The sequence below is a fragment of the Aedes aegypti genome, chromosome 2 (assembly GCF_002204515.2).
Source record: "Aedes aegypti strain LVP_AGWG chromosome 2, AaegL5.0 Primary Assembly, whole genome shotgun sequence".
In the NCBI taxonomy this organism is placed as follows: domain Eukaryota; kingdom Metazoa; phylum Arthropoda; class Insecta; order Diptera; family Culicidae; genus Aedes; species Aedes aegypti.
The window spans coordinates 432816660-432840279 of NC_035108.1; the positions used below are offsets into that span (position 1 = coordinate 432816660).

General features: G+C 35.1%; 1 protein-coding gene and 1 long non-coding RNA gene across 2 annotated transcripts in view; one reads left to right on the plus strand and one right to left on the minus strand.

Moving 5' to 3' along the window:
- Positions 1 to 23620, plus strand: part of LOC5575569 (centaurin-gamma-1A) — a 649196-nt gene that overhangs the window by 204081 nt on the left and 421495 nt on the right. The window lies entirely within an intron of this gene.
- Positions 6014 to 6850, minus strand: LOC110677099. Its single transcript, XR_002500940.1, has 2 exons — positions 6297 to 6850; positions 6014 to 6265 (listed from the first exon to the last, which is right to left on the minus strand). It is a non-coding gene; the product is annotated as an uncharacterized LOC110677099 (long non-coding RNA).

Genomic DNA, 23620 nt, shown 5'->3' on the forward strand with positions numbered 1-23620 from the left:
CAAATGGAGCCTATTGAGCTCAAATCGGTTATGATTTCGCAGAGATACAGCTGTTTGAAGTTTTCTAGGTAAACTATAGTTCAATTTTGCTGACTTTTCCGCACTTACGATGCTGCCAAAAATCGAAAACAAACTGATCAGTCTCAAATTTTGGGAAATCGTCACGCAATGTTTGATAGGGCTACACAAATTTTTACAAATGATTTTGAGAACATAAAATTTTGAGGTTTTGTCCCGCCATGTGCCACTGGGCAACGTTGAGTTATTTTCAAAGATCATTTCCAAAAAAAACTAGAAAAATCATTTATGGAAGTTGCAGGAGACGAATTCCATGTCAAATCGGTCAGTCACGTAACTCGACCATCTTCGATTTGCAGTAAATTTTGCACATGGTTTTGGTATGATAGAATAAGTGTTTTCCACAGAAAAATTGATCATTTCGACTCAAGAATAACTTTTGAAAATGGCCTATATTGTTTCGCATGCAACTTATTTAAAAAAATCTAACTCATAAACTCTTGATTTTAGAGAAAAATGTTCTATAAAGAAGTTGTAGTGAACCGTTTGGACTACTATAAAAAATATACACTGAAAAAATATTTTATTTATTTTCTTAAAAAATCAAAAATAAACCTTAGATTTAAAATTACACAAAAACCCATCTATATAAATAAAAATGGAATGGTGTTTGTATGTCACGAAATGGCTTACGAACGGGTCAACGGATTTGAATGATTCTTTCTCAGTTTTGTTCGTCAGGGGTTCCGACGTGTTCGTGTGTATACAAATCCCAGGATATTCACCGGAAAAGTTGAAAAAACGAGCGCGAATGAAACTGTCATTTTATATGGGACGATCAAAAGCGTTTTTCAAGAGCCTACTTGATGGCAAGACGAAGTTTGCCGGGATCACTAGTTATTAATATTTTTTAAATTTTTACCATAGCAGATGTTTGGGACAAAGTTTCATGATGGAGACATTTTTAGTAAAAAAGTTTTTCTAAGAACAACTTTTGGCCGATTTTCAAAATTTTATTTTTTTTTTGTCAAAATAAATATGTTCTGATGATTGTATGGATAATTTTTCTAGAAGTGGCCATTTTCGAATTATATCGAGTTTAGTGCAGAAAATATTAAAAATAGGCCATTTTCATTAGTTATTTGCGATTCTCCATCAAGGAAAATAAGTAAGTAGAAAGAAATATAGTCTTTACTCTCGAAAACGAATTATTATTGATGGAGAACCGCGAATAACTAATAAAAATTACCTATTTTAATATTTAAATAATATTTTCTGCACTAAACTCGATATAATTCGAAAATAACTACTTTTAGAGAAATTATCCATATAATCATTATGGTTCAGAATAAATTCAAGATTGTTATTGTATCATCAGAACATATTTATTTTGACAAAAATTCTAAATTTTGTGGTTCATGAGTTAGAATGTTTTAAATAAGTTGCATGTGAAAAATTATAGGCCATTTTCAAAAGTTATTCTTGAATCAAAATGATCAATTTTTTATGGAAAACACTTATTGTACCATACCAAAAACGGCTTTAGGACATTTCGTCGAATGACATTTGGTCGAATGACGTTTGGTCGAATGACATTTGATCGAAAGTACATTTGGTCGAAAGGACATTTAGTCGAATGGACATTTGGTCGAATGGTGTAAGAACACATAATTTGGTCGAATGATGTTTAGTTGAACGGAAATTTGGTTAAAAGCTTATTTTTAAATGGTTCATTGAAAGATCATCTGATAAAATTGATATTTATATTGCAAAGTTGATAAGATAGCGTATTCTTTTGAATAATCTGAATAATTAACCGTTGTTGAATAAAAAATGGGGCATTTGCTGTAGTGTTATTTTTAAGTTTAATACACCTTTTTATTTGTAATTTGAAGTTATGCCAATATCTAAAATATCGATGATTATCAAAATGAACTTTTTAACAGTTTTTTTTTTGTACATTAACTGAAATACTTAGATCTAGTGAATTTATTATTCTTTCGAAATATCATCATTCTTTGAAAAACCTCTCAATACGTTATTTTATTACTCAACAATGTGAACATAATATTTTCTTCATTTATTATTCTTTTGAAATATCATCGTTCTTCGTAATGAAGATCAGCTCATCTGATGGAAGCATTTGGAGAGTGAGCTCGGGATCTTACTTTGCATTCCGGGTCTTACAGCTCAAGGAAAATTAAAACGGCAGGAAAAATTTGCTTTACAGATAACCTTTATGGCGAAGTGAATGTTAGGTGTCGGTAACTGTACTTATGGCCAATTTGCTTATTGTGACTTCCAGCTTAATAACATTTCTCAAGCAAATATATGGTTTTGCTGACAGAGTTGATGACCTCGTGCTGGGATGACCTCGACAAAGTTGATAACAGAGTTTGCAGTAGAAGTTTTGGATTATTAATAATGAAAAATTCTATGTACCGGGTAAGGGAAGACCAGTTGACTGAGGTGACAAAAGTTGGCTTGTTTCCATTTAAGATCAGCTTATCTCGAATTTCAGAACATACCTGAACGAGAAAGCAGCATGAAACGTCATAACGCAAGAGGTAGATTAATACGTTGGAAGAGCGTCCATCAAATTGAATATCAAAATTTTGCTAATCGCATAAAGATTGTTGGTAAAATAGCTAATACTTTTTCAATTATTCAATCATTCTTGTATAAGCGAAAAAATGCTACTCTTGACGGTAGTCAGACTAAACGTATTCAGATTCGAGCACAATTCTTTCCACAAAATGTCGGTTCGACCAAATGTCATATGCTTTCTGTTGCAACTAAACCTTTTCGACCAAATGTCCATTCGACGAAATTAACTTAAGATTGTTTAGCCTTGAATTGATATAAGACTTCATAAGGCTCTACATAGGGTTCATTTACAGGGTGTCCATCCATCCGGGAAATCCGGGAAAAGCGGGAAAAACCCGGGAATAACAAATGACCGGGAAAAATACGGGAAATATCCGGGAATTAAGAGAACATACCGGGAAACTAATCCTCGAGGGATTTCTGGAAGAATTTCAGGAGGAATCCTAACAAACTTTATGAAGGTATCTCAAAGGGATTTCCGGAAGAATTTTAGTAAAATTTCTGGAAGTATACGAAAGAGTCAAAGAAGGATGTCCGGAAGCATCTCAGAAAGATTTCCAGAAGAATCCTTGTAGTCGAAGAATCTCAGGAGGATTTCCGGACGAATCATCGAAAAATAACCTGAAGAATTCCAGCAGGATTTCTGGGAGAATCCTAAAGAGATTACCGGAGGCTTTCCCGGAAAAATCCTCGAAAGAAATTTCGAAGAATTTCGACAGGATTTTCTGAAGAATTCGAGAAGATTTACGAAAGAATCGCAGATGCATTTTTGAAAAAATCTCCGAAGGTTTTACGTCAGCTGCCCAGGAGGATTTTTTAATGAATCCCAGATTTTTTCTGGAAGAATCATCGAAAGACGCCTTGAAGATTTCCAGCAGGATTTTCGGAAGAGCTCCAGAGAATGAGTCCTAGAAGGATATCCGTAAAAAAACTCAAAAGTAATTTCAGAAAAGCCCCATGAACATTTTCGGAAGAATTTCAGAAGGATTTTGTGAAGAGTCCGCAAAAAACATCAGAAAGTACTCCAAAAAAATTCTTTAAAAAATGTTAGAAACATTTTCGAAAGAACTCCAGAGGAATGTTCAGTAAGATTCCGGAAAAAATCAGTTTGTTTGAATTTCAAGCACTATGGGCGAAACTAGAACTTTTTCCGCAAAGTGTACGACTGCTTGTCACTCGAACTTCGCACCATGTTTTACTTTTGGTGAGTTGGTAGACAGATAGATTAAGCTCTTCGAAATATTACAAGAAGGGTATTTAGGAATTCTTGGCAAGGTTATTGGCGAGCTTCTTGTTAGATTTCCATTTAGATTCATAGCCAATTTTAAATGAGATCTTTGCTATAATCCTTACGGATATCTAACCGATAATGGAGCAATTTCTTGAAAGTTCTTCTTGAGAGATCACTAAAAAGGTTACCAGAAGATTGCTATTATGGCTTTATTTATTATTGGAATAGAACCTTGACTGATTTGCTTGAAATAATTGGTATATTTCTTGTCAATTTTTTTTTAATAATTGTCAGATTTATTGAGAATTCCGTTAGGAAGATTTCTTTGATTATTAATAATACTGATTCTTGGTGCAGACTTATCTCGATAACTAATTGGAGTAGTCCTTGATTTATAATAAACATTTTATGAGGCACCCGAAGAGATTTATGAATTCATGGCGAGGTCCTTTAGGTATTCTTAGTCAGATTTGCAATTCACGCGATTCTTGAAAGTTGCACTTTTGAGTTTAACTCTAAATAATATCAAAACAAAATGTATTAGGGGAATTTGTTTCTGATAATCTTTCCTTGGATTCAACATGAGTTCCACCAGATCAAACATGTCTCAAGGAAGGGCCATGTCGTACAGATAGTTCCGAAGACATTTTCTGATGGTTATAGATTGACTATTGAGCTATGCCCTTTTGTGGAAATATAGTCTAAATTAAGATACACAGAGCAGAAATTTGTTAATATGATTCCGAATTCAAGGCAAGCGTGACAAGCCTTACAAAATTTTCGAAGGACTCATACAAAAAACGTGACAAAGGGGGGGGGGGGGGTGGGGATAGTGGGTCAAAAAAGTTGAAATTTAGCGTGACATAATTTGTGTACCATCCCTTAGATATTTCAACAATTAGTTTACATCTGTCCGAAACGTTTCCGAAATTCGAACCGTTCGAAGCTTATAGTATTTTATGAATATAAATGATAATAGTTCATAAATAAGTTAGTTAAAGACCTCCTGAATTTGTATGAGAAAAAAATTTAAACATTAAGTCCAAAAATCATGTTGCCATCAATTTGTTAATATTTTAGGCAACCGGGATCCGGGAATTGGAAAATTGATTTTAAATGGACACCCTGCATTTAACAAACTCAATAAGGCAAATCAGTTGTCATCACTGCATCAAGATTTACATTTTGAAAAAAACTAAGTATTACACATACTTTGCAATTTTCCTAAACATACTCTAATAATCCCTTCAATAAATGAGAATGATCGACCGCTCGCAAGTACTGGTGCTCTCATTATTATAACAAACAATAACGGTACTGGCTGCGTCCGAATGCAGGTCAATTTAGGGATGGGAGGGAAATGTTGACGTATTACTTGCTTTATGGAAGCCGAGGAGTCCTCTGCATTTCCACAAGTAGACCCTGAAATGCAAATATCAAATGTGGGAACACCAAACGGGGTAAGATTTTTCATAAGAAATGCGATGTCAAAGTTACATTTTTCTTGCTAGGGTGGCGGTGATTTATGTAATCATTGCTAGGTGTCCTTTGATTATTTTGTGTAACCTTATAGTTATACAGGGTGTCCCAGAAAGTATGGGCACGACTTTGATAACGAGAATAACAATATTTTTTCAAACAAACTATTTTTAATATTTTGTATTTTTCCTGGGGCATTTTAAATGCTGCCTGTGAACATTTTGTTTAAATAAATAAATTTTTACATTGAAATTTCTGATTTTAGAAAATCAATACTTATAGGTATGGCCAGCACAGACTCTATTTTTATATTTTGTTGGAACTTAACTAGTAAAGAATTTTTTTTTCAAAATCCTTTGATGTGGTGAGCTCAAGTACATTGTATCTAAGACGATTCACAAGAATGTTTGTTTAAAATTTTATTTGGCTGTGTTAAAAAACATTTGACAAAATGGTAAAATTCTAAAAAATCGATAGTTTTCTCCCCACATACGATAATTTCACGAAATCATAGTTTTTCAGGTATATATAATATAAATAAAATTATTTCATTTCAAATTCACTTATGTCAAATATCTATACTTTTGGATAGACAACAACAATTTTGAATTTTTACATGTTTTATTAGATATACACGGAATTGGTTTTGACCTTTTCAAAAATCGACAACAGCTGAAATAGGATTTTCAATTTTTATTCATATTCCATATACTTAAGTTTAACATTTCCAATAAAATAAGTGATAGTCTGATCGTTTATAGTTTATCTGATGTTTAACAAAATTTTAAATGATGATAAAGCTGGAACTGCAGTTTGAATTGATACTTATGAAGGAAATAGAAAAAAAAAAACTTCAGAGTGTTCACTCGACATTCAAGCAAGTTTGGACATAATATACGGCTTTCATTTTACTCGCAGAATAGTTTCGACCTAGCCTCCCATAATTGTTCTTCTCAAAAACTGCGTCACCTTCGACAAGCCTCTCGTTAATTGCAATTTATGCGTTCTTGCTCCTTGCACACATCCTTAACGAACCATTGGCAAACCATAATGGGAACAATGGACCGGATATGCAAAAATATTTGCGACAAGGAATTCTTCTTGACGCGCTGCTGGTTGGGAATTACAGCAATTATGTACCTCATTTAACGAGATGCAGCATCCCGAACCTTATGGCTTACGGGTCCTTTCTTGGTGAGACAATTGCACCTATCAGCTGTTCCGTGCAGAAAGCAGAGCACAAATGAGTCCTTTTTTTCTCGTCTGGAAGAAGATGAAGTCTCTTTCGTAGCACGGTCTTCATCTTCGTCAATTGCTTTCAAATATGCGAAGTTGCTGGAAGCTTGTTTGCGATAAAATCGGTACTTGTCAGATGAGAAGAGAGAGAAAAGTCAAGTTCCATGTGAGCTGTTTTCTGAGACCGCCGCCTTTGATGCCACTCGACTCGGTACCTAGCAGTACATTTTTTCCACCCTCTTGAAATGGAGCTACCGTTAAACGGGGGAACTTTGATAGATTTTTAGGCAGAAAATATGATTATTTCTCTCATGAAAATTTTTCTATTGTATTTTTAAAACAAGAACTGATATCTTTAGTAACGATTGTAGTTATCAAGAAGTATTTCAGATTTGGAGTTCTGACAGTTAACCTAAAGTGTACGATATGACAGATTACTTTGGATTATTCTAACAATGTATGTTATACTACTACTTTTTTTTGTATTCGCTCTGCCTAACTTATATACAGAATTTTTATTTCATTTAGTAAATTGTGGGAAACGCACTATCAAATTTTACCCGCATTATCAGAGATACTCGATTTTACGGTACCACGTTTGCTTTTGATCTAGATTTTTGCGCAGATTTTTGTCAACCTCAGAGAAAAACTCATTCACCTTTGACGACGTCTGCTGGTGGCACATAAGAATGGCACTTCAAGTAGTGTTGCTCGGCAAGGAAGCACAGAAAAAGTGCGTATTACAGCACTGAAGAGTACTCAAAAATGCGTATGGTAGTTTTATTTTAATTAAAAAAAAAAGTTGAATAGCATTCCACCTAACTTTTCACAGGGAGTCAAACCGCAAAACCCAATCTGTTACCATTTCCCTATTGTCTAAAGTAGGGGCTGAATTCTAACTGATCCTGTACTCTCGTTTGAACGTAGTTATTGATTTTTTTTCTGTCACTTCGACTCATAATTTTTTTCACTCAACTCGTCGGTTTTTGTGACGATGTCGGCAGCTGATAAATTTCCTCTCAAATATGTAAATAGGCTTTGCGTCGTGGCCTAGCGAGGCATCCTTTCCCGGGCTCGATACGTATCGGGAAAAAATGATTATTTAAATTCCTAGATCAAACAGAGGGATTCGTTCAATCAGACAAACGTGAAACGAATACTGTCACTTCGTTCGAAAAATTCGTCCCCTGTCACGTCCCACGAGGAGAGGCACAAACCAGAATCACTCAAACTCAATTGACATTGGAAAAACAATACAGTTCCAAACATCGTTTCGTTTGCTGTACTTTGCAGGCAAACATTTGAGATAGAAAAACCTCAAACTACACCGATCGTTGCTGGAAAACACCGTTGATGGTAGCATATGTCCTCCGACGTTGGAACTCGATGGAGTATTGAAACAGTGCATAAATTAGCAGTAATTAAATCGCTTTTTATGTCTCAAGCAATGATCCTGTGGCGCTCGTCATCCCTCAATTTTTTTTTCTACTTCCACTCAAACGCAACGAAGACACCCTCCACAAAACTCAAAAGGAAAGAGGGATCCTTTCGTGTGGTACCCTTTCATCGGGTGTGGAAACCTCATGTCTGTTACGGTGTTTGATTATCGGCGTGGAAAAAGTGAGTGAAGAGCCTGAAATTAAATTGCGGTTAAATTGCTTACAATTTCGATAATGTTAAGAAAACAATTTCTTCGGAGGGAGTGGCACAATCGAGCAGAAAAGGAACAAATGCGTTACTTCCTCGTCGGGGTTGAGTGCTCCTGGGGCATTGGGAAGTGTATTACTTCTCAGCTTCAAACAACTACCAAAGTTCGTCATAAAGCATCACAATCGTAAACGGTAGCAAGGACGTGGCTATGACAACTCAAGTCTGTTTAATCCAAATTCGTTTGTGGGAATTCTTCCTTCTCTTTTGGTAATTCCTACAGAATATCATCTGAGATTTCCTTCAGGAATTACACCGGGCATTTTGTGAAAACGAAATAGGAATTATACCCAGTATTTTTTCTCCATAAACTCCTTCAAGGATTCTTTTCCAAGCATTCCCACATAATTCTTCTGGAAATTTCATTAGAAGTTATAACAAAAATTCTTCAGCACATTTATGAAACCGGAAGAAATTCATCATAATTTCCTTAGGAAATTCCATTGCATCTTCATTGGAATTTCACGCAATTTCCTTCGGATTTACCTTTGAAATATGCATCGGAGATTCGTTTTGAAGTTCACTCGAAATTTCCTTTAGAAATCCATTCAGAATTTCCTTTGATATTCCTTTTGGAATTTTTTCGGAATTTCCTTTAGAATTTCTATTGTAATTTCTTTTGGAATTTCCATTAAAATTCCTTTAGGAATTTTTCTTCGAAATTTCCTTGAAAAATGTTTTTCGAAATTAACTTTGGAATTTGTTTCGGAAAATCCTTTGAAATTTAGTTCTGAATTTCCTTTGAAATTTCTTCTGAATTGGAATTTTGTTCGAAATTTTCTTACATATTTTTTTGGAATAACCTTCGAAAATTCCCTTGGAATTTCCTTTGGAATGTCTTCCGGAATTTCTATCAAAATTCCTTTAGGAATTTCGATTAGAATTTCCATTAAAATTCCCTTTGCTAATTTAATTGAAATTTCAATAGGTATTTTCCTCGGAATTACCTTCAATTTTTTCAGAATTTCGTTTTGAATTTCTTTCTGAATTTTCTTTGTAATTTCTTTCTAGAATTTCATACGAAATTTTCACTTGAATTTCCTTTGAAATTTCCTTTTGAATCAACACAGGAATTTCCTTTGGAACTTCGTTCGGAAATTCGCTTGGAAATTCGTTTGGAACTTTTTTGGAATTTCCTTAGGATTTTTCATCGGAATTTCATTTAAGGATTTCTTTTGGAATTTGTTATAGATTTTTCTTCGAAATATCTTAGACTTACCATTGAAAATTCTTTCGGTAGTTCCTTTGGAATTCCTTCAGAATTTTCTTTGGAAATTCTTCTGAATTTATTTTGTAATTTCCTTTGAAATTTGCATCGAAATTTTCTTTAGAATTTCCATTTAAATTTCTATTACTATTTCCAATGAATTTTACCTAGGAATTTTCTTCGGAATTGTCGGAATTTTTTTCTGATTTCTTTTGAAATTACTTTTGAATTTCCTTTGGAATTTTTTTTTTTTGAAAGTTCCTCCTTTCAGGAAGTTTTTTCGTATTCAGGATTTTTTTGGAATTCCTTCAGAACTTTTTCGGGAAATTCGCCTTCCTTAGCCGTGTGGTTAGAGTCCGCGGCTACAAAGCAAAACCATGCTGAAGGTGTCTGGGTTCGATTCCCGGTCGGTCCAGGATCTTTTCGTAATGGGAATTTCCTCGACTTCCTTGGGCATAGAGTATAATCGTACCTGCCACACGATATACGAATGCGAAAATGGCAGCTTTGGCAAAGAAAGCTCTCAGTTAATAACTGTGGAAGTGCTCATAAGAACACTACGCTGAGAAGCAGGCTCTGTCCCAGTGAGGACGTTTATACCAAGAAGAAGAAGAAGAAGAAAAAGACTCATTGCATTCCACTTGAAGTACCTCCACAAAATTGTCTTTATGTTCCAGGAAAATCCTAGAATTTTCACCAGATATTTCTTAATGGGTTCTTACGTAAATTATTCCATGAATTACTCTAGGGATTCATTTCTACTCTCCTTCAGGAATCCCTCCACCATTTTTCAAGGAACTGTGCCGGAAATTCCTCAAAAAATCCACCAAGAATTACTCCGTAAATACTTTTTCAGGGTTTCTACAGGGATTTTCCCAGGAATTCCTTCGAAAACTTCTCCTAAAATTTTGCAAAGGATTTTTTCAACCGTTCTTTTTGGAATTTCTCCACCTGGAAACTCTTGGATGAAACCCTAGAGCCTAGACCATTTTCTGAAAAAAATTCCTAGAAACTTTCCGAAGCAAGTTCCTTCGAGAAACTCCAAAGGAATACCTGAAAAGAAATCCCAATGGAAATTCTAAAGGAAAATTCAAAGAAAATTCCGAAGGAAATCATGGGTGTTCCGATGGAAGTTCAAAAGGAGTACCTAATCACGAAGGAAATTCCAATGGAAATGCCGAAGGAAAACCAAAGGAAATTTGAAAAAAAATCATAAGAAATTTTGCAGGATGTTCCAAAGGAAAAAGATAATTTCAAAAGAAATTCCGTAAAAACTCCGAAGAAAATTTTTAATTCTGACGGAAATTTCACAGAAAATTCTGCAGGAAATTCCTACGGGAATTCCAAAAGCAATTCCGTTGTAAATGGCGAAGGAAAATACAAAGGATAGTCCGAATAAAATTCCAAAAGAAATTGCGAAAGAAGTTCAAAAAAAAATTTCGATGGGAATGCCGAAAGAATATCCAAAAGATATTCCGAAGAAAATTCCAAAGAAAATTCCGAAATAAATTTCAAAGGAAATGCCGAGGAAATTTGTAATGGAAATTTCATTGAAAGTTCCGAATTTCGAAAGAAATCAGTGCAGGAAGTTCCAAAGGAGTTCCTATTTCCGGAGGAAAATTTTGAAGGAAATTCTCACATTTTCAATAGCAAGTTACGGCCAACACAGAGCCTTGCGGGACACCATTGGTTTGCATTCGAACTGAACTCCGGTGATCTCCAATTGTTACCTGAAACTCTCGTTCATTCAAGAAACTCTCTATACAAGCTGTCATTCTTGTTCCGACATTTAAGTCTCTGATGTTCTTCATTATGTGTGGACGCCATGCCTGATCATACGCTTTCTTGATGTCCAGAATGGCAACATCACAGTGCTGATCATTTCGGAGGGCATTCTCAATTATTTCTCTAAATTGTGCAAAATAGGTTCCAGTACCTTTACCAGAACGAAAGGCATGTTGATTGGGGTGCAGAAAACCTTCACTTTCAAGGAAGTTGACAAGTCGCCTATTAACCATTCGTTCATACACTTTGCTGACGCAACTGAGTAAAGATATTGGACGAAAACCATCTGCTGCACGATAAACTGATTCTGATTTTGGAATAGGAACAACAATTGCTTTTTTCCAGTCCTCAGGAAAACGTCCTTCTGCCCAAATATCGTTGTATGCCTTAAGAAGTGCAAACTTACCATTCATTGATAGGTTGTTGATCATGGGATAACCAATCAAGTCGTCTCCAACGGATTGCCCCTTAGCAGCTTTTAAAGCATCCATAAGCTCTGCTATAGAAAAATCCTCATCTAATGGAGAATCTGGGTTAGTTGACCGGAGTGAGTGAGTTTCTTCTGAGTAATAATCGTCATAATCATCATTACTTGATAAAGAATCGATTTCAAATCGGTCAGCACTATTTTCTTCAAATTTGTCAGCGAGGATATTCGCGACATTGTTAGGATCCGATATATGTTCTCCATCAATAATCAAACTGATATCGCTTCTTTTGATTTTACCACACAATCTTCCGTAGTTTTCCCACATTAGTTTTATGTTTGTGTTTGGTGTAAAGCTTTCACAAAAACGTTTCCATGAATCTGCCTTAGATTCATTAATTGTTTTCCTGGCCAGAGCTCTTGCCAATTGAAATTCCCTAAGTGCACGAGGCCTTTCCGAATTTTCAACGGGAAGTTTTTTCAGTTTTCTCAAAGCTTTCCTTCTTTTCTTAACAGCATCATTCACTTCATTATTCCACCATATCATAGCTTTTCTACCAATGTTTCCGGATGTCCGAGGAATAGATTTTTCAGCGGCATCGAAAATTTTGTTTGAGAGGAGTTCTATGGAATAATTTGCGTCTTGTTCCAACGAATTGTCAAAATCCTTTTGAAATGATGACCAGTCTGCGTTATCATATATCCATCGTCTAGGTTTTTTCATGTTTGTGTTCACAATGTCGAGGAATGTCGATAAATACATATGATCGCTCCCTCCCGTGTCCTTGCTAGACTCCCAGAAAAGTCTGGGAGCAAGGCAGTTCGATGCGATCGTAACATCAATCGCAGTGAATGTTCCGTGTGAGCCGCTGACGAATGTTGGGGATCCATCGTTAAGAACTAGCATATTGTTGTCGACGATCCAATTGAGCAGGGAACGTCCTCTCGATGTAGACCTGGAACTACCCCAGGCCTCGTGAGCGGCGTTGAAATCCCCACCAATGAGATACGGCGGTTTACCGTGTTTCATCAGGAGGTTCAAGTTGTTAATGATTTCGCTGTTAGATGCTCCAATCGGGAAGTAAACGGATACAACGGTAATATTATAAGGAGAGCCAAGGATTGCAGCACAGATAGGGATTGTTGTAGGTAATTGAATGAATTGATGCGGAATGTTCTTCAGGATACCTAAGCCAGCATACCCAGCGCCATTAGCAATGTTTCTGTCGGCAATATTCCAGTCATATAACCCTTTGAGGATGTTTTCCGTTCTATTGGTTTTCAGCTCTTGAAGCCCTATAGCTAACGGTGGGTTAAGTTCTATAATTTGACGAAGTTCCGCGTGGTTGCTCCACAACCCGCGAATATTCCATTGGAACCAGACTTTTTTTCGAACCATGTTTCGAGAAGTGGAGTTTCCATTGGTAGATGAGTCTGAAAAACGTTTCGAAACGGGAGAGTGATCTGCTCGGAGTAAAAAATTCGAAGATGTGCTACTTGCCTGTGGAGAGGGGTTGTCCACGCTGACTGCCGCCGAGGGCTCATCGGGCAATCCCGGAACATCCCCGGTCAGGGTCAGCGTGGAATGCTTCGCACTTGGCGAATCACGGTCTGGCGGAATACTGCAGCAGGTTTCTATCGTAGCTCGTCTTTGGTTATCCTTGGATGGATCTGAGGTTTGATGTCGGCTATGAGTTGGCATTTGATGTTGTCGATAGAAGCAGTCGTAGATGAAAGAGTCCGTCAAAGCAGGTGCAGGTAATGCGTTGCAATTTGGTTCGGCCGAACCCCAGGAGAACGTTTTAGGAAAGCAACTTGAACAGGTTCTTTCCTTGTTCCCCCAGGCGTTCACTCCTTCGATCAGGAGGGGGGAGGTTACTTTCATCTCTCCCTCCCCACACCGCATGCCCGCTATGGGCAGAGAAGAATGTGTTTCGCAATTTATAGAGGAATTTTCGGTGCGTGGTATCAAGCGAGATTCATAATCGGGGTCCTTTTCCATTTCAGAGTCATGGCATATGTTTTTGGGCGTGAATTCAAATTTATTTTTAAAATCTTTTGTGAGATGTTAACGTTTGGAGTTGGATGACCCCAATTTTCGTTTATATTGAGTCATCTGAAAAGTCGGCGAAAATTGAGGGAGATCGTGGAGGTGAAAGAGATTTTGCGTGGTTTTGCTTAGTCGGAGTTTTCTTCGAGTTTGGTGAATTCGGAGGGGACATCAGATTTCTTTCGGATTTTCTTTTATTACTTAATTGATCATAATCCATTTTTAGTTCGGTAGTAGAAGTTTTTCCACTCTTTTTGTTACCATTGCTTTTGATATGCTTGTCGTGATTGCTGTTATTCAGATTCGGCTCAGTTATCGGACATATTTGTTTAGGGTTTTTTTCAGGGCGAGTGTTAGTCTTGGTTAGCGTAGATTCATCGATTTTCGGTTCATTATCTTTAGAGCGCAAGTTCTCAACAAGCTTTCTAAGTACCTCCACCTCCTTGCGTAGATGAGTTATGAGGCGATCTTTCTCATCTTCAGTGGGTTGCTTTGTAACTGCCGAATAGGAGTTAGAGTTGCTGTTAAACAAAGATCGTGCTTCTCCGAATGACAAACCCTGATCAACCTTAATCTTGATTATCTTTTCTTCGTTTTTGTAAACCGAACAATCTCGCGAGCTAATCACGTGGGTACCTTTACATTGCTTACAGTAAGGATCTCTTCGACAAGGAGCAGGGTCGTCAGCACCATGTTGCTGAGAACAGCGAAGACAGGTTGCTTCGAACTTTGATGGATCACAGTTCTTCTTGGAATGCCCATATGTCCCACATCGGAAGCAGAGCAGAGGAGACGGATAATAAACTCTTACCTTGACTCGAATCAGACCAATGTAGATGAAATCCGGAACTTGTGTAGTGGAAAATGATAGCACTAACAGTGGGAGATTTTTGAAGTTATCACCATCGCGCTTACGAATTCGACGAACATGTACCACTCCTTGAGATGAAAGTTCTTCAAGGAGGAGCTCTTCTGTGCAATTAACCGTATCAGGGTCGTAGACAACACCACAAGACACGTTTAGAGTAGGATGAAAAACAACCTCGACAGGTGTATCGTCAATTAGTTTCTCGATTTTCAACAGAGCATTGCGGACGCTGATTGATTCGGTGCGCAGTATGTAGCGAGTACCACGTGCCTCTTTTGTCGTTGACAGTTTTTTCATTTGTTCCAATCCGATCGCTGCTTGTACTGTAGCCCTGATGACGAACGCTTTCGTTGAAAGTATGGGATTGTTGATGGTATTTGTTTTAGGATCCTCCTTCAAACGCATCATCAACGCACATGTCTGTCCTATATCATCACTCGATCGCATCCAACCTGGTAATTTTGTTCCAGCCGGGTCATCCGGAGGCTTTTTGTGGCTCATCTCACGTTTTATATAGGGATTGAATCCCTTTGTTTCACGATGTTCACACCAATAGAAGCACCAACGATCTTCTCTATATACCACTACCAAACACTCTCACTACTGCACAAATTAAAATGTCCAGGTGGCGGAGCACCAAACAAAGCAAGTTATAACAATAGGTAGTCAGAAGCAATAACTACTTGGGACGATAGCGAGAACCCGTCCGATCGCGTCAAGCACTTTCGACAGAATGAGTTGAATGTATACTGCAGCATATGCTGATTGAAACCTTTTTTTGGACGTTTTAAAGAATCCACTAAAATAACTTGAGAAATCTTTGAAATAATCTGTTAGATTAAAATCTGGAATGAGTACCTAATTAATTGGTGATACATTTAATTGCAGAGTTCTTGAAAGATTTTCAAGAACAATCCCTGAAGGAATTTATGGAGCAATTACTGGAAGAACTCTTGAATGAAGTTTTACAGGAATTCATGTGGAAAAGGCTTGAATAATTACTGGAAAATTCAAAAAACATAAGTGTATTCCTGTAAAATTCATAGGAAAAATTCTTGACGCTTTTCCTCAAGGAATCTAAGAATACGGTGCCCCGACAGACCGTTATTACGAAAAAAAAATTGTTCATCAAAACTGAGTACAGTGATCGATTTCTGAGGTCATTCTACACCTCTGAGCCAATTTTTATAAAAATCGCTAGGAGGACTATCAAAAAAGTATGATTTGAAGATTTTGAATAAAAATTTCAATATAAAAATTACACAATAGCACACATAAACCTAAAAAACGCTCAAAAAGCTAGCCAATCTGTTCTCAAGTAGTACAATTTGCTTTGAATAAGACGCTGATACTTGGTTCTCTAAACACATTCATTTATATACAGAAGCGAAGACTATTAAGCCAATATATACGGCATACTTCAGTGGGCTGGTCATTTAGTGTGAATACCGGAAGGAAAAGTTGCAACAATCAGTTGAAGGTTATTATACCTTGTTCAAACTACGGAGTTGTACATGATAAAACTGTATCATGAAACCCGTTCACACTGGATATTGACCCGACCAGAACCACATAACAAGATTATAACTAATTCCTATCAACAGCAGTTAAAAATAACAGAAATTGATAAAATTTTGCTATCAAGATGGCTTTGTTCTCAACTTGATATATTTTAAGTAACACATTTATAACAACATTTGTTATATTTTTGACATCGCATTTATAAGTTTGTTGCAAACAACATCCGATGTCATAAACAGTAACATAGTTTGCAATAATTTTGTTATTTTGTAACATCCTTGCAACACATTCTGTAATAATTTTGAAATAATTGTAACAGGGTTTGTTATATTTTAATTTAATTTGGTGCAAATTTTGTTAGAGTTTTTGTTATTTTAACTATTACCGGGACATGTTTTGTAACAACTGGTGATATAAAAAAATCATATCAGGGGAACACATTCTGTTATAATCTTGTTTCTTCCGTCTGGTCGGGGATATTGTTTGACAGCTGATATTATGGTTGAACTTCTTCTCACTATTAGCAAATTTTAATGATTACTATCTTTTTGCCAAAAGCTGTAAGTCCGGAAGTTCCTCTAGGAATGTTTTTTTTTTCTAAAATTATCCAACTCCAATTGTTTATCGAAAAAGTTCGTACCGGTAGTTTCTCCGGCAGTTCCTTCTGGTAGTGTTTCTATGAGATTCCTCCGAAAGTTCTTAAAGGAAATTCCTCCAGGAAGTTCCTTCGAGTAGTTCTTTTGGTATGTTTCTTTGGAACTGTAATTTCCTTTGGAATTTTAGACATTCGTTCGAAATTCCCTTTGCAACTTCCTTTGGAATTTCCTTAAGAATTTTCTTTGAAATTTCCTTCGGAATTTTAATTGGAAGTTCCTTCCAAATTTTCTTTGGAGTTTCCTTCGAAATCCCCTGTAGTTTTTTTAGATTTGTCTTTCGACATGCCTTTGGAGTTTTCTTTTGGATTTCCTTTGGATTTTGTTTAGTTCGGGATTTCCTTCTGAATTTCTTTCGTATTTTCCTTTGGAATTTCTTGCGTCCTTGGAATTTCCTTCGGAATTTTCTTTGGAATTTCCATCGAAATTCGGAATTTCTTGTAGTTTTTTTTCTCAGATTTTTTCAACATGCCTCTAAAATTTCCTTTGGATTTCCCTTCGGCATTTCTATAGAATTTCCTTTACATTCGAAATTTCCTTCGGAATATCCTTAAGAATTTTCTTTGAAATATCCTTTGGAATTTCCATCGAAGGTTTCCTTAGAAATATCATTTGCAGTATCCTCCGGAATTCCCTTCGAAATTTCCTTCAAAATTTCTTTGGAATTTCCGCCGAAATCCTCTTTCGAATTTATTTCTGAATTTCTTCCGGAATTCCCTTTGGAATTTATTTTGCCTTCAGAATTTCCTTCTGAATTTGCTTTGGGAATTCCTTCAGAATCTTTGGAATTTCCATCGGAATTTCCTATGAAATATCCATGGAGTTTTCTCTTGTTGTCCTTCGAAATTTATTTGGAATTTCCTTCTAAATCTCTCTCAGAATTTGCTTCGGAATTTCTTTTGTCTTGAGAATTTCCTTCGGAACTTCCTTCAGAATTTTTTTTTTGAAATTTCATTTGGAATTTCCATCGGAATTTATTTTGAAATTTTCTTTGAAGTTTCCTTTGGAATTTTCTTTGCAATTTCTTTGGAATGTTCTTTGAAATTTGTTTGGAATTTAATTCTGAAATTCCTCTGGAATTTCTTTTGTCTTTAAAAATTCCTTCGGAACATCCTTCTGGATTTTCTTTAAAATTTCCTTCATTAGAAATTTCTTTCCTTATTGATTTTCGGTGAAATTTCTTTTGGAATTTTCGTTGGATTTTCCATCGGAATTGCTTAGAAATTTGTATTGGAATTATCTTTGGAATTTTCTTCGTAATTTCCTATGAAAGTTCCCAAGGAAATATCGAAGAGAATCCCGATGGAAATGCCGATGCAAAATCCAAAGGAAATTCCAAAGGAAATTCCAAAGATAATTCCAATACAAATTCCTAAGCAATTCCGATGGAAATTCCGAAGGAAAATCCAACGAAAATTCCAAAAGAAATTTCACCGAAAATCAATAAGGAAAGAAATTTCTAATGAAGGAAATTTTAAAGAAAATCCAGAAGGATGTTCCGAAGGAATTTTTAAAGACAAAAGAAATTCCAGAGGAATTTCAGAATTAAATTCCAAACAAATTTCAAAGAACATTCCAAAGAAATTGCAAAGAAAATTCCAAAGGAAACTTCAAAGAAAATTTCAAAATAAATTCCGATGGAAATTCCAAATGAAATTTCAAAAAAAAAATTCTGAAGGAAGTTCCGAAGGAAATTCTCAAGACAAAAGAAATTCCGAAGCAAATTCTGAGAGAGATTTAGAAGGAAATTCCAAATAAATTTCGAAGGACAACAAGAGAAAACTCCATGGATATTTCATAGGAAATTCCGATGGAAATTCCAAAGATTCTGAAGGAATTCCCAAAGCAAATTCAGAAGGAAATTCTGAAGGCAAAATAAATTCCAAAGGGAATTCCGGAAGAAATTCAGAAATAAATTCGAAAGAGGATTTCGGCGGAAATTCCAAAGAAATTTTGAAGGAAATTTCGAAGGGAATTCCGGAGGATACTGCAAATGATATTTCTAAGGAAACCTTCGATGGAAATTCCAAAGGATATTTCAAAGAAAATTCTTAAGGATATTCCGAAGGAAATTTCGAATGTAAAGGAAATTCTATAGAAATGCCGAAGGGAAATCCAAAGGAAATTTTAGAGGCATGTTGAAAAAATCTGAGAAAAAAAAACTACAAGAAATTCCGAATTTCGATGGAAATTCCAAAGAAAATTCCGAAGGAAATTCCAAGGACACAAGAAATTCCAAAGGAAAATACGAAAGAAATTCAGAAGGAAATCCCGAACTAAACAAAATCCAAAGGAAATCCAAAAGAAAACTCCAAAGGCATGTCGAAAGACAAATCTAAAAAAACTACAGGGGATTTCGAAGGATACTCCAAAGAAAATTTGAAAGGAACTTCCAATTAAAATTCCGAAGGAAATTTCAAAGAAGATTCTTAAGGAAATTCCAATGGAAGTCGCAAAGGAAATTTCGAACGAATGTCTAAAATTCCAAAGGAAATTACAGTTCCAAAGAAACATACCAAAAGAACTACTCGAAGGAACTTCCTGGAGGAATTTCCTTTAAGAACTTTCGGAGGAATCTCATAGAAACACTACCAGAAGGAACTGCCGGAGAAACTACCGGTACGAACTTTTTCGATAAACAATTGGAGTTGGATAATTTTAGAAAAAAAAAACATTCCTAGAGGAACTCCCGGACTTACAGCTTTTGGCAAAAAAATAGTAATCATTAAAATTTGGTAATAGTGAGAAGAAGTTCAATCATAATATTAGCTGTCAAACAATATCCCCGACCAGACGGAAGAAACAAGATTATAACAGAATGTGTTCCCCTGATATGATTTTTTTTATATCACCAGTTGTTACAAAACATGTACCGGTAATAGTTAAAATTACAAAAATTCTAACAAAATTTGCACCAAATTAAATTAAAATATAACAAACCCTGTTACAATTATATCAAAATTATTACAGAATGTGTTGCAAGGATGTTACAAAATAACAAAATTATTGCAAACTATGTTACTGTTTATTACATCGGATGTTGTTTGCAACAAACTTATAAATGCGATGTCAAAAATATAACAAATGTTGTTATAAATGTGTTACTTAAAATAAGGACTGTTCATTTTATAAAGTGGACACCTTGTGCATGCTGTATCTTTCTTATAAATCAATGAAATTTCAATCGGTTATTTGCACATCGTTCGACTAGTATTGTACAATGTTGTGATAGTAAAAATTCTCCAAAATAATTAAATTTCACACGATTATGGAACAACGATTAGATCGGTCGATTTTTTGAGGTTATCAAAATCAATGATTGTAAGAAATTTTCTATTTTCAAAAAAGGCTTGTTCTTCGAAAGCATCATCAATCAGAAGCCTGATGGAAAAAATCAAGTTATTTTTGGAGCAACAATTTTACAGATATAATAAAATCAATTTTCTCGTATATTTTTAAAGATTTTTTTTTTTAAATTTGATGGGAATTGATATGAGTAGAATTTTTTGTGTAAAAGTACGTCCTGACGGAAGTCCTAATATAGTATTAATATGAAAAATAACTTACGCCTTCATAGAGTTACTTAGTAAGTCCCCACGTCACATTCAAAGCACAACAGAAACACAATTGTTTTATTCTTAGAAGACCTATCAAAGTACATTGACAATCATCAAAATTGGCAACACTGCTGTAATAAAATCGATTTTATTTTCCACATATTATTTTCATAATATGTTATTCTGAGATTACCAATTGAAAAATTCGGAGAAAACTGTTTACAATATGCTGTAGATCGATAAATATGCGTACATGATTTTAAAAGTATGAGTCTTTTTAGTAAAACTACCATAAACAGTAAAATTTATACTTAAGACTGTGGTTTAATCTCACGATTTAGCTTTCGTTTATACTAATATAGTTTCTTTAGTAATCCAAACTAGTTTTGAACACGCTTTTTACTTTTCTCTTTTGCTGGGAGTGAAAGGATGGTGTATCAGCAAATTTGGCCATAAATGGGTAAATCACTAAAGTTACCTAATGTCATAGAATGGTGGAATAAAATTGATATTTTTAAAGCTTTACCTTTAGTAGAATAGTAAAGGATACAAACATACAATTTGTTCATAAAAATAAGGATTTTTGTTTTGCGAAAAATAATGTTAAACTTTGACGGACAGCTTTTTTTAAGAGTTTTTGGAAAAACTATTTAGCTCTTCAACCAAAAGCATTTTCAAAGATTTTATATTTTCATAGCATTTTAGAATAATAGGTCAACGATACACAGAAAACCGATTACGATTTTATCAATAAATAAAAAAGATATAGCATTAACAAAGTGTCCACTTTATAAAATGAACAGTCCTTATATCAAGTTGAGAACAAAGCCATCTTGATAGCAAAATTTTATCAAGTTCTGTTATTTTTAACTGCTGTTGATAGGAATTTGTTATAATCTTGTTTTGTGGTTCTGGTCGGGTCAATATCCAGTGTGAACGGGTTTCATGATACGGTTGTATCATGTACAACTCCGTAGTCTGAACAAGGTATAATAACCTTCATCTGATTGTTGCAACTTTTTCTTCCGGCATTCACACTAAATAACCAGCCCACTGAAGTATGTCGTATTTTATTAGCTTAATAGTCTTCGCTTCTGTTCTTAAATGAATGTGTTTAGAGAACCAAGGATCAGCGTCTTATTCTAAGCAAATTGTACTACTTGAGAACAGATTGGCTAGCTTTTTGAGCGTTTTTTAGGTTTATGTGTGCTATTGTGTAATTTTTATATTGAAGTTTTTATTCAAAATCTTCAAATCATACTCTTTTGATAGTCCTCCTAGCGATTTTTATAAAAATTGGCTCAGAGGTGTAGAATGACCTCAGAAATCGATCACTGTACTCAGTTTTGATGAACATTTTTTTTTCGTAATAACGGTCTGTCGGGGCACCGTATTCTTAGATTCCTTGAGGAAAAGCGTCAAGAATTTTTCCTATGAATTTTACAGGAATACACTTATGTTTTTTGAATTTTCCAGTAATTATTCAAGCCTTTTCCACATGAATTCCTTTAAAACTTCATTCAAGAGTTCTTCCAGTAATTGCTCCATAAATCTTTCAAGAACTCTTCAATTAAATTTATCACCAATTAATTAGGTACTCATTCCAGATTTTAATCTAACAGATTATTTCAAAGATTTCTCAAGTTATTTTAGTGGATTCTTTAAAACGTCCATAAAAGGTTTCAATCAACAAATGCTGCAGTATACATTCAACTAGCTTCTCTGATGATTCCATTATAAATTGCTCCAGAGATCCCGCCCAAAATTTTTCAAGGATCCCATCGAAAAATCCTGCAGAATATTATCCAAGGTTCCATCTAATGACTGTTGCATTATGTATAAACTATACCTAGTAATCCTCTGAAACTTCCTCAAAGGATCAGAAGTATCTTGGGAGATCCTTGCCCAAGTTCATCACTGTAGCAATTACACAACAACTTTTGTCAGAGATTAATTTAGATTTTTTTAGAAATACCTTTCGGTTTTCTTTGTCAGGATTTCTTACAATAATTGATGAACAAAATTCCTCTTCTGAATGAGGAGGAAATCGTCAAGAAAGCTATTGGGGAATCTCTGAAGTAATTCCTAAACTATTCTCGTATGAATTCTTCATTGCATTCTTGGAGAAAACCTAAACGAAAAACATCAGAGATTTGCCATACTACTACCAGTAAAAAACAACAGTTTTTGAAAAAAAAAGTTACTTACACAGAAAAATGTCAGCACAAAAAAAAACATTATCAAACATTACAGTTTTGTTTATTGGAGACATTTTTTAGAACTCCGGAGTCCACTTCAACATTTGGAGCACATATGCAAGTTGTTAGAAAAAAAGTGTGATTGTGTTTCAATTCAATCAATCAGATAATGTCAATCCAAACATATATTCTTCAATTTCATCTTTGGATCTAGGATGACATCGAGATTCGTAGTAATAAAAAAATGCGCTCTTCGTGCCTGGTGTATCTATTCGAGGTCAATCTAGCCTTGCATTTCAGATAATAAAAATCATAAATAATTGAGAAAAATTTGCTCAGATATATTTCAGTTCTGTCCAAGAGCTTAAAATTCAATTGGTTCACCATGGATTACTGCTAAAACTAGTATAATGATCGACATTCACAGAAAATCTAGCCATGATTGCTAGAATCTTCAACACGCGGGCCACTTCATGTTTAAAACTGTCGCGCGGACCGTAGTTTGATGGCCACTTCTCTAGAGTAAGTTTTGGAAGCATTGTTAAAAAATGCTTACTTAAGTTTTTATAGAAGTCTTTAAAGAAAATCTTGGAAGAAATTCTATGTAAATCCAGATTTATCTCTAAAAAAGTTAAAAAGTTCGATACTGTCAACAGGTTTTTTTTTTCTATTTTTCGGGGAAATCTCAAGTGTCCTGCTGGTATCCTTTAAAAATCATGGTTACGAGAAATTATTTTAAGTGTCTTTATAAAAATGTCTGATTAGATTCGCTGAGGAATGTGTACAAAAAACCCTCGAAGGATTTCCTGGTTCTTGTTTCTTTTAGTTATTTTTGTTTCCTGTTTGTCCCTTTTTTGTCTCATTTGTAAGTTCGTGCTTACTAAATAATCTGTCACTGCCAGCCCTGGTGTAATACAATACATATCAAATCCAATTACATTCTAAATTCAAATCATGTTGCCCTCATCGAATATTCCAGTCTCAATTATACTGTGTTCGTTTTCAATTCGCACCAGCGATTCATTTATCAATCAGCAATCCACTGATCCCTACTGTCCAATACAATTAAATCCAGA